We start from the raw sequence: 13,027 nt of genomic DNA, 5'->3' as shown, positions 1-13,027 counted from the left end.
TCAAATTACTTCACGCGTTTCACTTCTTTACACGTGTAAAAAACCAATACGATCGGATTATGCAAATGCTGAGTATCAATAACGGCGCGGCGGTTAGGGCTTGAAGGTTTTATTATCCTTTCGTTAACATTGCTAGTCGATAAATCAAAAATAAATAAATACCCATTGTGTGTCTCAATTTAGAGTCAATAACCGAACATTTTAATCATGTGTCTTGATTAAATATGTACTTACCTAATTCAGTATCCAATCATCAACATTTTTGTATAGCCTGTGATACTAAATAAGACTCTTACAAGATAAATCGCACAAAATGTATGACGTGCTCTTAGTATGGATATGCAAAGATAGCGTGGGCGTGTTGATGAATCATTATTGCAGAAACCTGTACAGAATGGGAGTTATAATCTAAAGATTATTTGGCGTACAGATGAGGTACCGTTTCAGTTACAAAATATATTACAAGTTTTGCCTGTTTAACTAGGTATTTGATTAATATGTAGTTAGATTTAGTTTCGTTCTTTTTTATTATTATTATTTTACGAATTGTTAAGCCTACCCATCAAGCATTGATGTAGATATCAAAATAAAATTGAGAACCCCAAATAAACCTTCAAGAGCGGATATCTCAAAAACTATACAAGGTATCGAAAAACTTGATTTAATAAAACTTGTAACAAATTAAATCACTTTTCATTTTGTATAAGTGGCCATGTCGCTCATTCGCATCAGTCCCCCCTCTCCCCGCCAGCACCATGTTTACGGCCGGGGACTTTTGATATGTTCACCCCCTAACTAGTCCAAACAAAGCTACGAAGTCAAAAATTGTGTTCCAAGCATTTCCCTCTATAACCTTTTTTGGGCATTCATTTCCTGGCCTAAATTGTTGGTAGGTAATTGCAGTTCAAAGTTCCCTGTGTGTTATTTTTGGTAGAGACCGAGAATAAGAACCACTAACGGAATATTATCAAGGAAGTCGTAAATTCAATATTTATGTATCAGTTGCAATATTGAGATTTGTACCGACATGGCTTACAGCCAATAATTTGTTTGTTTATTTCAAATTGGATCAAAATGCAATTCAATAAAATTTATATACACATACACACCATAATATCCAAATTTAAAACAGAGATTTAACAAATGATCATAAGTCTAAACCTAAATTAGCCTGAGGCATTGTTCCCAGGACACTGGCCGCGTTCCCCCTCTGCAAAGAGGCTTTTTTTGCGCAAAAAATGCGCCAGCTCGTAGGTCGCAAGTCGTAAGTTTGGTAGAAATTTCTTTAACGGGTTTTTGGTGTCTGACGACGAAGGACTGAAAGTGTCAATCGCAAGTGCCACAAAAATTCATATGTAATTAGTTTTCAAAAATGCATATTTGCGACACTTGGAAATTTGGGTGTCGTCTGCTGCCGTCCCTGGCTTCCTGGCAGAGCGCCGGACGTGAGATGGGGCCATCTAGCGTATTAACGCATGTTTCATCCCACGCCAGGGGCCGTCCCAGGAACCAAGGTACGAGCGGGCAGCCGTCAGGCCTGTAGACATCCGCCGCAGATAGACCAACTGGCTTCAGGGTTGCTGGTCGTTTAGAGCCGTGTGTCTATAAAATCGGCCGGCGCTTGACTGGAAGTGGAGTCCGTGGTGCCCATAAGCGTCAACATGGCTTCCACAGCGAGAGCAAGCGTGTGGCTTGCAGGCTTTCAAACCTAGCCTGAGGCGTACGGCTACGCGCGGTGACACCAGGCCCAAAAGGGAACCAAAGTTCCGCGACGGAAAGGCGCGCAGCGAAGGCTCTGACTCGAGTTCTGATACTGCGAGCAGTCTAGCACGTTCGCAGGGGTTCGAGCTATTGTCCAAAAGGGATTTGTGGTTTATTTTTATTTTTATCAGGTCCCAGGCTGCTTGGCTGGCTTTTTTGGTAGGTGGGCTCTCGCCGGGATTCCAGCATTCCAAGTCAACATCTGCCAACCTCGCCGCTACCACAACCGTGGGATTGGTGACATTAAGAATGCGACAGATGAAATGGGCGACGCTGTGGACAGACGAGAGAATAGCGGGGAGAGCCAGATCGCCCGTAGAGCGAATACCCAGGCCACCATAATCAATAGGCAGAATTGCCTGGGACCAGCTTTGAGAGCTAAAAGAGATGTTTAGAATTTTGCATACCGATTTTTTTTATATGTTGTCTATGGATGACGCGAGACTCGAGAATTTCCAAACACTACGACGTAAAATGTATAAGAATTTTGGAGAAAATAAACACAATCGTAAGATGTAAATGGCTATATGCGAAAGTTATCTAATTTTGAATTTTTTGCTAAAGCGATGCGTCTTCGAAAATAGGGGCGCCGAGAAGTACGAGGGAATCTCGTGTAACAAAGGTGAAATTGGGCGCGACAGAGTTGAGACTTAGTCAAAGCAGCCCGGGCGCTGGCTGAAAGCTTTTCTGAAATAAAAACCTCATGCTTATTGAAGTTAAGTGTGAGGCCAATCTCAGCGAACTGCCTTAAAATTATATTTCTTTAGGTCGTTAATACTGAAGAAGCCGTGTCCCGTCATTTCAAATCCATTTAAAATTCCACAACTTTTAATTCTGTCCGCTGGTTATTTTATCCTTACACCCGTTTATTATTCAAACAGCGACGAAGCAAATAAACTCCCTTGAATTTAATACTAAATAACAACTGCTAAATAACATTTTCTAAGCCTCCATGTTTCCTATAAAAACAGCTGTTAGGGCTAACAAGCTGCTAAGTGTTAATGGGTATTTTTGTTTATAAATACCCCTATTTTCATCATTCACTTCTCGGCTGTCGAAAAAGTTAACATTTGACTTAGAGGCATAGGTATTTTTACATTTCAAATTTAAAAAAAAATGTAAGAAAATCAACCTAATGAACCACATCATATTTAGCAGTATTATGATCTTAAAATACTACGTAATGCCAACATAATAAACAAATTTTGGAGATGCCAACTTGGCATCAATACAAACACGAGACATTATTATTATTATTATTATTATTATATAAGGCTGTATAGCCTTATAATATGTTATACCATTAGATAAATCTAATTCAAAAGTTGTCAATGGTTGATAGGTAGAGGATGCCTTAAGAGGCCGGTGTCGATTTTAGTCGCTAAAATGTAAAATTGATAGATTAAGTCCGTGAAATTTTACACCTTTTGTTACCTAATTGAAATAACAAGTACTGGTTTCTATTAGCACGTCTTCTTATCTTACCTTTTATCAGATCAATTTTTTGAAAACAGACTCACTAAATCAGTAATGTTTGCTTTTCTGATGGACGTTTAGGTAAACGCGCGTAAAGCACTGATTTTGTCGCTCTTATTTGTAAATTTCGTAAAGTTTGGACTGCTAAACATGGTAATTTTGTATTACACATATCCTGTACTTGACGTTTATCAGACTACATTTTTATTATTATGACTTTGAAGTAGTGTAAATGAAAGTTAGACGAAATCAAATTTCTCCAGAAATTACTTCAAAACAAGTGACAATTTCTCTGAAAATCGACTTAATTTCAACGTAATTTTGATACTTAAACAATCTACAACATTTGCTGAAACTATTCTTATACATGAATTTGTATAATTTACCACCATGATTTTTTGATGAATTTTTAAAAACTGCCTCTTCTCTTCATGCATTACCAGTGACGCACGCTCCCTACCTCATTATTAAAAGGCAAGATGAGAAGACGTGCTAATAGAAATCAATACTTGTTATTTAGATATTACGTAACAAAACGTGTATAATTTCAACGACTAAATCTATCAATTTTACATTTTTGCTCCAAAATCGACTACGGCCTCTTAAGTCCACCATTTTCTGTACAATTTTATTTTGCGAAATAATATTTGACATTTTGCAAAGCATTAATGTTCAGCTTAGCCCATACAATTTTGACATTGAATCCCAGATAAAGTTCAAATTCCGGTTTAATAAAATCAGGATTTATCTGTTGTTGACGTTGCATAAGTCGTTCGTTTAAACAGAGGGATAGTTTGGAATGTGTCTGTAAGGATAGCTATTGGATAATAAAACATTTTATCTACTCGAAACCGTCGCCAAGAAACATTATAGTTTTAAGAAAAAAAAACATATAGGCTCATCGGTTCAGTTTCGTCAACTTGTATGTTTTATATTCTTAAGACGGGATTCCATTAGTGTGCGGCACAACCATATTCAGTACAAAAATTCCGCACAGTGCTGCATTATGGACGGTGGAATCCCGCCTTTATCGGTTTCTTAGCTAAGTACAGTCAATAGAGCATGCAAATAATAGAAGGGCCGTCCTGTAGCCTTACCACGAGTTTGACACTAACATATTCGCTAACGTCTATGTAACTTACTTTCTATAAATCCCGCTCGCACTAATATGCCAGTACGAGCGAGATGCACGTAAGTTACGCACACGCTAGCGAACATGTCAGTGTCAAACTCGTGGCAAGGCTAGTGTTATTCGCTGTCGAGTTTCATTTTGTGTCGTTGTGTATGATTCAGTGATTCACCATACATTTTATTGAAATCTCGTCGAACAACCATTGCTACCCGCATCTCCATTGATGGGACCAGTTATCCTCGACCATGACCCAACCGTGTGATATTGAATCGCTTGGTAATAAACGTAAAATAAAATCGTTGACATTTTCGGTACACTTAAACCTTCATTACCCGTAAATGGTAGCTCATGTGGAAATAAATTGACAGATAGTGGTTTATCGTTTCTTTTTTTTTCCAAAGATAGAATGTAACGAGGATAAGTAAGTTTAAGGGTCAATCAACTTTTTTTTCAGGCGTGGCACAACCGTGGCAAGGTTACGTCCCCCAATGTCCACCATGGAAACGCTTTAAAAACCAGGGTTTTATGCTATTTAAATTCACTACACATGAATTTTTGGTAGTTTTAAGCACTTTCCCTAATGGGTAATTTACTAAGCATGCTAGTAAAATGTGATATAATATTCTATTTTACAAAAGGAACTTTCTCTAATATCCCACATTTTAGAGTAAAATGCAAAAAAATCTCGTCACTAAATCGTTAATTGTCAATGTCACTGGTCCTGCGGTGAATTCTTCGAGTATTGAACCCGCATATAGAGTATTATATTCTAAAGGGGTACGTTAAATGTTTGAAGGGAAGGGTATACTTTCAGATAGATAATATGACAACATACACATGTTTGTTTTAGTCTCTTCTAAACTCCTAAATACCTACATGTAATAAATAAAATCAGATAGGCATTGTGATAACCGCTTTACTTTAGCATACCTATATATCGCTCGCTTAGTGATAAACGGGAACAAGACGAAAAACGAGAATTGTGGTAAAACGCGTTCAAAGATTTCTTCGTCAGCGCATGACACTTTCCCTGGCTTATTTTGTAAACTTTTATTACATATATCATTGTTTGTGTTATTATTTACATTGTATATAGTAAATACTTATATATTTAATAATAACCCAGCTCACTTCAATATGTTTAAGAGCATTTATAAGACCTTAAAAAATAAGTTACAGTTATGTTACGCTTTATTATGAAATGAAATACGATTTTAAAATTTTTAAAAGGCTCATTTCCTAAAGATGATATTTAAAATAAAAAGTCACGGCAACGATTGACTTTTTATTTCGTAAAAATACATTTTACGAAGAAAAGTTATGGGAAAGTAGACAGTTCAATTAAATATATTACGTTTTAGTAATATAAAAAAGGTAATAAAAGGGTTTAAAATTAAATCACCGACTGGTTTTTATAGACAGTACTATTATTACTGATTGCTTGCCAACTGTCTACTGTCTACTCAATTTAATAACGTTTTGCGGTTAGATTGCATCCGGAACACTACCGGCGGCTAGGAATATCTCGATATGCCCGATTTTACGATCTGCCGCCGACATATATAATATATAAAGAATAAATGAACTGTCCAATATCCAACAACCACAAAAAAACATCTAATGAGTAAAAACCCTCAAGTTATGTTTGTTTGCCTAAATGGTCGGTATAGCTTCAAATTAGGGCTGTAAATATATACCGGGAGCTCACAAATAATACAAAAGGTAATCACGGTCTATATCCCGGTCAATATAAGTCTACTGTAAATATATATTTATCATCAGCACCAGTATTTCAAAATGCCACAAATTCTTATGTAGATACAAGCACAAGTTAGATATTTCAGGCAATGGACAATGGAGTTTGATTTCCAGTTGTTATCCCTTTTTTGAGGTACTCGTAATTCACAATTTTCAGGTCCTCCAAACTATTTGGGACGAACTCGCATCTTAGGGATTTTATTTCTTCTGAGTTCACGATAACCTTGTTCCTTTTCTCTGTGTGTGGTTTGATAGCAATTGTTCGCATACAAATGACACCCACAGTCCCACAATCCACATATCTCTTCCAAATTTATCTTAAATCTGATCCGCATGGGGATGATTTGCTGTATGTTTCTTTATTTACAACACTTTTGTAGATATATTGCATTTCTTATTTAAACTTAGTAAGATGATACACAAATAGTCTGTAGTCACTTGAAGTGCATCTCCCTTTTTATTATGGGTACGCTGGCATCAAAACCAAATTAATACCTAATTGTTATTTTTGCATAATTTTTGAAATCCGCTAGAAAACGATAGCCATGGCCATGACGATTATTACGTAAAAGTATATATAAAAGTATATATTCTAAAATGGTCTTAATATTCGGGTTCGCACCACTGAGAACCCAGAAAACAATATCCATGATGACTTTTACTAAATTCTTTCACGAAAAAGTACCAACATGTCAGCCGTAACTTTTTTACCATTTTTTTTCGTGATTTTTCGATTTTTTTATAGCTATTCTGATAATCGTTTTAACACACTTATTTTTTATTTGTTTTGTTTGTCATAATAACTAGCTTAAATCTAAAATAAGCCCTTGAGGCATTGTACCAAGGATGCTGGCGGCATTTCCCCGCTGTATCGCAATGCTGATACGTTGTGCGAGAAAGCCGCCAGCTCTTCGGTCACCAGTTACGTCAACCAGTCGCTTCGCGATTTCTGCAAACAACTTATGCGCGCTGGGACCCCATGGACCTAGAGTTTCAAATAGTTTCATTTTCAATAGTTGTACTGTAAACTTATATATTGTGCGTAATAAATGACAGCAACATTGAATTGAATCGAGAAAGAGACAAATTCAACAAACAAAACATCATTAAATTTGGTCCAGCCGTTCTTGAGTTATAAATGGTGTAATAACCCATTCGATTTATATACCTCTTATGTTATTATACAGATAGATTAGTATTGCCACGTATCACAATCACTTTTCATGAAAATTAAATTATTGTAAGTAAATCCTAAAATATAAAAGCGTTAGGTAACTATGTTAATTTTTGGTATCGAATGCGGAAAGCAACAAGGCATTTGAATAAGACATGCTAAACATTTTAGAGGCAGAGCTTTCGACTTCAGTACTCGTACATATAATAAGGATTTTCTGGTTGCGACATCTAGTTACGATATTTTCCGTTTTTCCCTTAGGTACATTGCTTCTAGGAAAAATAATGATGTATGTAGGTAGGTATTACTTATTTTTTTTACAATAATAGGAAATATGTATATTCTGCTATTTACACTTGTTACGTTTGTTTGGGAAGACGTGTTTCATAGTGATATATTTGCCAAATTTAAAAACAATTAAGGTATATCTACATTTTATATTATACACTCAATACCATTCTAATAATTATCAGTTTATGACAGGGTTTCTTAAATTACATATGCGCAGCTTGCCTTAGTAATGCCAAAGGAGATTATAAAGGTACCTTTAACTAATGGAAAATAATCACTCTTATATAGGCCATTTCGGTCTGAATTAAGTAAAACAACTAATATATATAAGGGTTTTATAGAATATCGTGGTTAAATCTGCGTCAATGGATCCAAAGAAGCACAATAATGTCACTCTTCAAAGCTGCTGTGTCGAAGGTTCAGATTGTCATGATGATTGCCAAACTGCAATAGCACCCAAAGAAGAAGAAGAAGATAGGAATCAACAGCCCATAAATAAATACCATTTAACCAAACTAAAATATGACTCAGATGACACAATAAGTGACGTGACTCTTTTGCGTCTGCTGCTTGTAAAACCGCTAGCTGAGCTGAAATACGATAAATTTTAGCCAGAAGCTCACAGACCATTACACGCTCACCACAAATAAACTAACGTAAGTCACTAGGCATTATTTGTACTTATTTATATATATAGTAGTATATTATGTCACAAGTAATTTTCAGTAGAAAGAGTAACTTTTATGAACAAGTCTTAAAATTATCAATGGAGAAATAATTTTGCTTAAAATAAAGCTTTTGCTTACCTAACCAATGCCCACATTCACACCTTATTCCAACGAGGAAGTAGATTTTAATAAAATATGTCTTCACTTTAATTCATAACGATTTTGACTACTTTTAATTTGTCGTCAATTATCTTATAGGTTAATATTATTCGCAACATCTTAATAGCTGGAATCGGAACTCATTTTGTTATGATAGTAGTTTTTAGAAGTCTATACCATTAAAAACCCATGGTTCTCCAAACAAGTTAAACAGATTCCTAAGTTGATTAAAAAACTTCCGTGACCCGTTATTAATATATTTAATAGATTCCTAAGTTGTGCCACACATGCTACAGCTGTGGTTATGGCTTTCGTACCAAATTAAAAAAGTTTACGCCTTGGGTATTCATGTTATAATTAAGTACATAAAGATAAAAGATTGTAACTAGACGCACTAGCTGAACTAGTTAATTTATAAAACTAGCGTCCCGCCCCGTCGTCGCACGGGTGGTTCAACTGATTTAAACAAAATCTTTACAAGTTATACATATGAACCTTCCTCTTAAATCGCTCTATCTATTGGGGAAAATCGCATCAAGGTCCGTTGCGTGGTTTTGAGGATCTGGGCATACATAGGGACAGACATACAGACAGCGGAAAGCGACTTTGGTTTATACTAGGATGATCGACACAGCTGATCAGTCTATAATATTTTCATAAACTTAAAATCTTGATTACTAAGTATCAATGTTACATATAATAGAATACATGAAAGTAAATACGTATGCATTCAGTAAATCAATATGTAAATAAAAGCAAAAGTGTTCTCACGCCAAATTCCAAACAACAAACAAAAACCCTAACCAAATCATGTGTCCAAGTGGGCCGTTAACCAGAAAAAATGATTGCAGACACCAAAGAGAATAGATTGTTAAGAGGATTGTTGTTATGGTAAATTCTAGGATTGTGGTCTTATAAAATCAGATACGTAATACAACATACAGTATTTTGTATGTATTAAAAGCGTTTTATATTTGCCTATTAGATATAGACAATAACTATGATTTGTAATTTTTATTATTAACAACTTAATTATGATTATAATTCGTTTTCTACCATCTGTCGACTCGGCATAGAAACTAAGAATGAAAATGTATAAAAATATCGAAAAGATTTATATATATATACATATATATATATGTAAATGATTATTATTGGATCATCATATGGTTTTGACCCATGTTATTTCGTTGATATGTGTTAAAATAGGATTTTTATTGTAGTTAAAATAAATGAAATGCATGGAATAAAGCATCGGATATTTATTGGAAAAAACATAGATAGCAGTTGTTATGAAATACAAGTTATATTTAATAAATCAGATAGAATTATAAAAGGAGGATGAGATGACCGTGACGTCATTATGTGGTGTTTCATATGAATTCCATATTAGCGAGGCGATTTGACCGTTCTAAAAGGAGAAACTGGCTCGATTGGAGGGATAATACTCTATTGTTAAGTATCAGAGGTGTGGCACCATCTGTTTGAGAGTGATTGTTCCTTGGTTTCCGATGAGCGTTTTTTGCTTAAACTTTGCTTCTCTTATACGAGTCACATAATATCTTTGCAGAAACTATTCAAGTATGGTGCTCGAGTTATTAAAAAAGCACGTCGAGGAATGCGTTTTCTTAATGTGTTGTATGGTTATAAATACCCCTAAACCAAGCGGGGAAGGGATTATTCAATTTTTGTTCGTCGGATTGTCACAATCTCTGGCTAATTCGTAGACGTTAAAACAAAGGTGATTATTTTGACGATTGAAAGCTTGTCATAACGTAGCTATTATGCTGCTTTTTGTCAAACTGTTCAATTGTTATTTTTAGTGTCAGTGTTTACCTATTTTTGTGACTTTTATTGTGTTTTAGAGCCAGATTTGTGTCAGATCGCATGGTCGATCTACCGGAAACGCCTAACCTTGCGGCTGTTAAACAGGCATTTCCGGGAATCCAGTAGAGTGTTAGGTCCAGGTCGCGAGAGGGGCCTGGCGTCAACCTTTTTACCAACACAGGTGACGAATATACCTCTTACGTTCTCTTCAAGGTCTGACAGAGGGATGTGAGGGTCTCACGTGTGGACCATTTGGAGTAATCCAGACTCATTGAAATCTGTTAGTAATTGAAGAAGCGTGGTCTTGTTATGTATATTTATATATTCACATTATATATCTGGATAGGGCGCCTTACTCGTTTGTACCCTTAGCTTCGGCTTACACAGACGGGGGGAGGCAAGAACACAGACACTAGGGTTTGCTTACCTCGGTTTTGTCGGCCGAACGATTACAGTTTAGATTAGGGTCCCTCTTACACATTCCTCCCTGTAAAACTAGTGGTTCGTTTCTAGTTTTACTCATTAGAATAGGTGAAATTGGGGTAGAGTTAGGGTAGAGTCATTATTTGGGTGTTAGGTTCAATTATTTACTTTCACATATGGTTTGATTGCGTACAGTATTATAATCTTTATTGTGTTAATTGGTTCAAAATACAAAATAAATATCTAGATTCAGTAGCATATGGATGGATTTCTGTGGCTCGTACATTAAATATGATATAAAGGTTTACACATTTTTTTATATTGGGTGAGATAGGGGAACAAAGTTATTTGAGGACATACTAAATAATTTTGTTATAGGGAGCTAGTGACAGGCAGAGCAGTTCACTAGTGACAATTGAGCTTTTCTATAACTGGGTAAATAAGGGTATAAATCATATTTAATAGACGATTGTTTCAGTATTTCATTCATTTAAAGTATATTCAGATGAGTTTCTTGGCGTTTCTTCTCGTCTGAAATTAGGTTACGAAACGCTGGTAAAATAAATATTACATAGGATACCTATTAAAAATAAAAATAAAATAAAATGGGTATTATCTAGATTAGGGACCCGTCTTCATCCGGGCGTGGCAGTAGATAAAGTAAGTTTGTACGTACTATTTTTACATTACATTAATATAATTATTTTCCTTTAGCTAGCTAGGTTAGCGGATGGATATATATAAAAGGAAAATATAAGGTTTAAATTACAAACTAAAAGGACTTACTACTGTCCACGGTAACTGGTCTCGGTAGGGCCCGGTAGGAGATAAATTCAAAAAAAATATATTTTACTATTTATTTATCATACAATATATAGGTAGTCATAAAAGAAACATAGTAGCAATATTTACAAATTTCATAGAATATTTAGGGATAGTATTTGAAATCCAAATCTAATCAATCTGCACATAAAAGACGATGGGTACTAAGATTCACAACGTATTTTTAACATTAGACGATCACATGGCCAAATTTATATATTTTAATTTAATCTTTTTCAAACAATTCTGGTAGTATTATTAAAGTAGTAATAGAGTAGATTAGGGGTAGGTACAAGATAAAGATAAAGATATTTTATTGTGTAATAAAGATGCTAAACTACTTACATTGTTTTTTTACATGTATTTATTATTACAGGAAAACACATAAAGTTTTGTATCTTCAGGCACTAACTGGATAATAAATATAAACAGCAATGAATATAATGATGATAATGATGAAACGATACGTAGAAATATTTTGAATCCATCGCCCAATTAGTCAACACAGGGAAACTTATAGCTAGGTTTTGAAGCTAGTGACGTCCCCTACCTAAATGCTACTACGAGAGTTGTTTCACTGTTAATAAAGTTTAGTGTAACTCTTCTTCTCCTCTGAACAGTCGAGCTACGAACTGTCCTAAACAGAAAACAATTGACAATTTTACGAGGAGAGCAAACAAACGTAAAATGTCAATTTGTGTATGCAATTATTTTAAGGGCGATAAAATTAAGCTTATGCAGATTTTTTTTTTAATTCTTGTAAATTAAACTTTGTACAGGCAAAAATTGTATTCTGTGTAGATTACTGCCCGAAAATCTAACTCAAGTATCTTGTGTTTAGCTTTGAAATAGCAAGCACTTTTACCTTCTTAAATACTTTACAATACTTTTACAATTTTCATACCACCCTGAAGAAAATGGTATTAAATGAAAGCTAATTATATAACCTACCGAGAAACATTTTTTTTTGTTTTGGGCTGTTAGTTATAAATATGCGAAGCTGACTGCTAATCTTCAATAGTTGGAGAGGCACCTGAAGAAGACTCAATATAAGCAAACTTGTTTCGTATATTTATGTAATAAAAAGGGTACCCACTTTATAACTTTGCAAGTAAATGGTAAATAATAAAAGCATATGTTTCAGTCATATATGTGAATAAAAAGTATCTCTTTTGAGTTACTTGATTTTAGCGTAAAATACAGAGCCAAAAAAAGATACTTGGATTTTAAAAACGCCTATATTTTTCAAAATACACATTATTTCACAATTTTTCTTTCAGTGAAAGATGCGCCTGAATCAGAAGATTCCAAAATCCAATAACTGTTTTTGAAAATTTTGGAGACGTGTACTTGTAGGGCAGTCGCATTATTGATGTTGCTTTTTGTGAGGGTATATTATAGAGACTATCCCCTATATTCATAAAACTGAGCAGCAATCTCTCACAAACCTCTGTTAAAGTTTGTCTCTTTCTAACAAATCCAAATGTCTAAATTACGGATAGGGACAAACGATTATTAACGGTTTGTTAGATTCGA

At 34.9% G+C, this 13,027-nt stretch overlaps 2 protein-coding genes across 2 annotated transcripts in view; both read left to right on the top strand.

The window, feature by feature from the left end:
- The window catches only part of LOC134749076 (uncharacterized), a 180,694-nt gene that overhangs the window by 80,988 nt on the left and 86,679 nt on the right, over nucleotides 1-13,027 (top strand). The window lies entirely within an intron of this gene.
- Nucleotides 1-13,027, top strand: part of LOC134748817 (gonadotropin-releasing hormone receptor) — a 73,079-nt gene that overhangs the window by 44,488 nt on the left and 15,564 nt on the right. The gene's annotated exons all lie outside the window — the stretch shown is intronic.

The sequence above is a fragment of the Cydia strobilella genome, chromosome 17 (assembly GCF_947568885.1).
Source record: "Cydia strobilella chromosome 17, ilCydStro3.1, whole genome shotgun sequence".
Lineage (NCBI taxonomy): Eukaryota > Metazoa > Arthropoda > Insecta > Lepidoptera > Tortricidae > Cydia > Cydia strobilella.
Note: the sequence above shows the minus strand (reverse complement) of the source record. Positions and strands in the feature narration are given on the sequence as shown.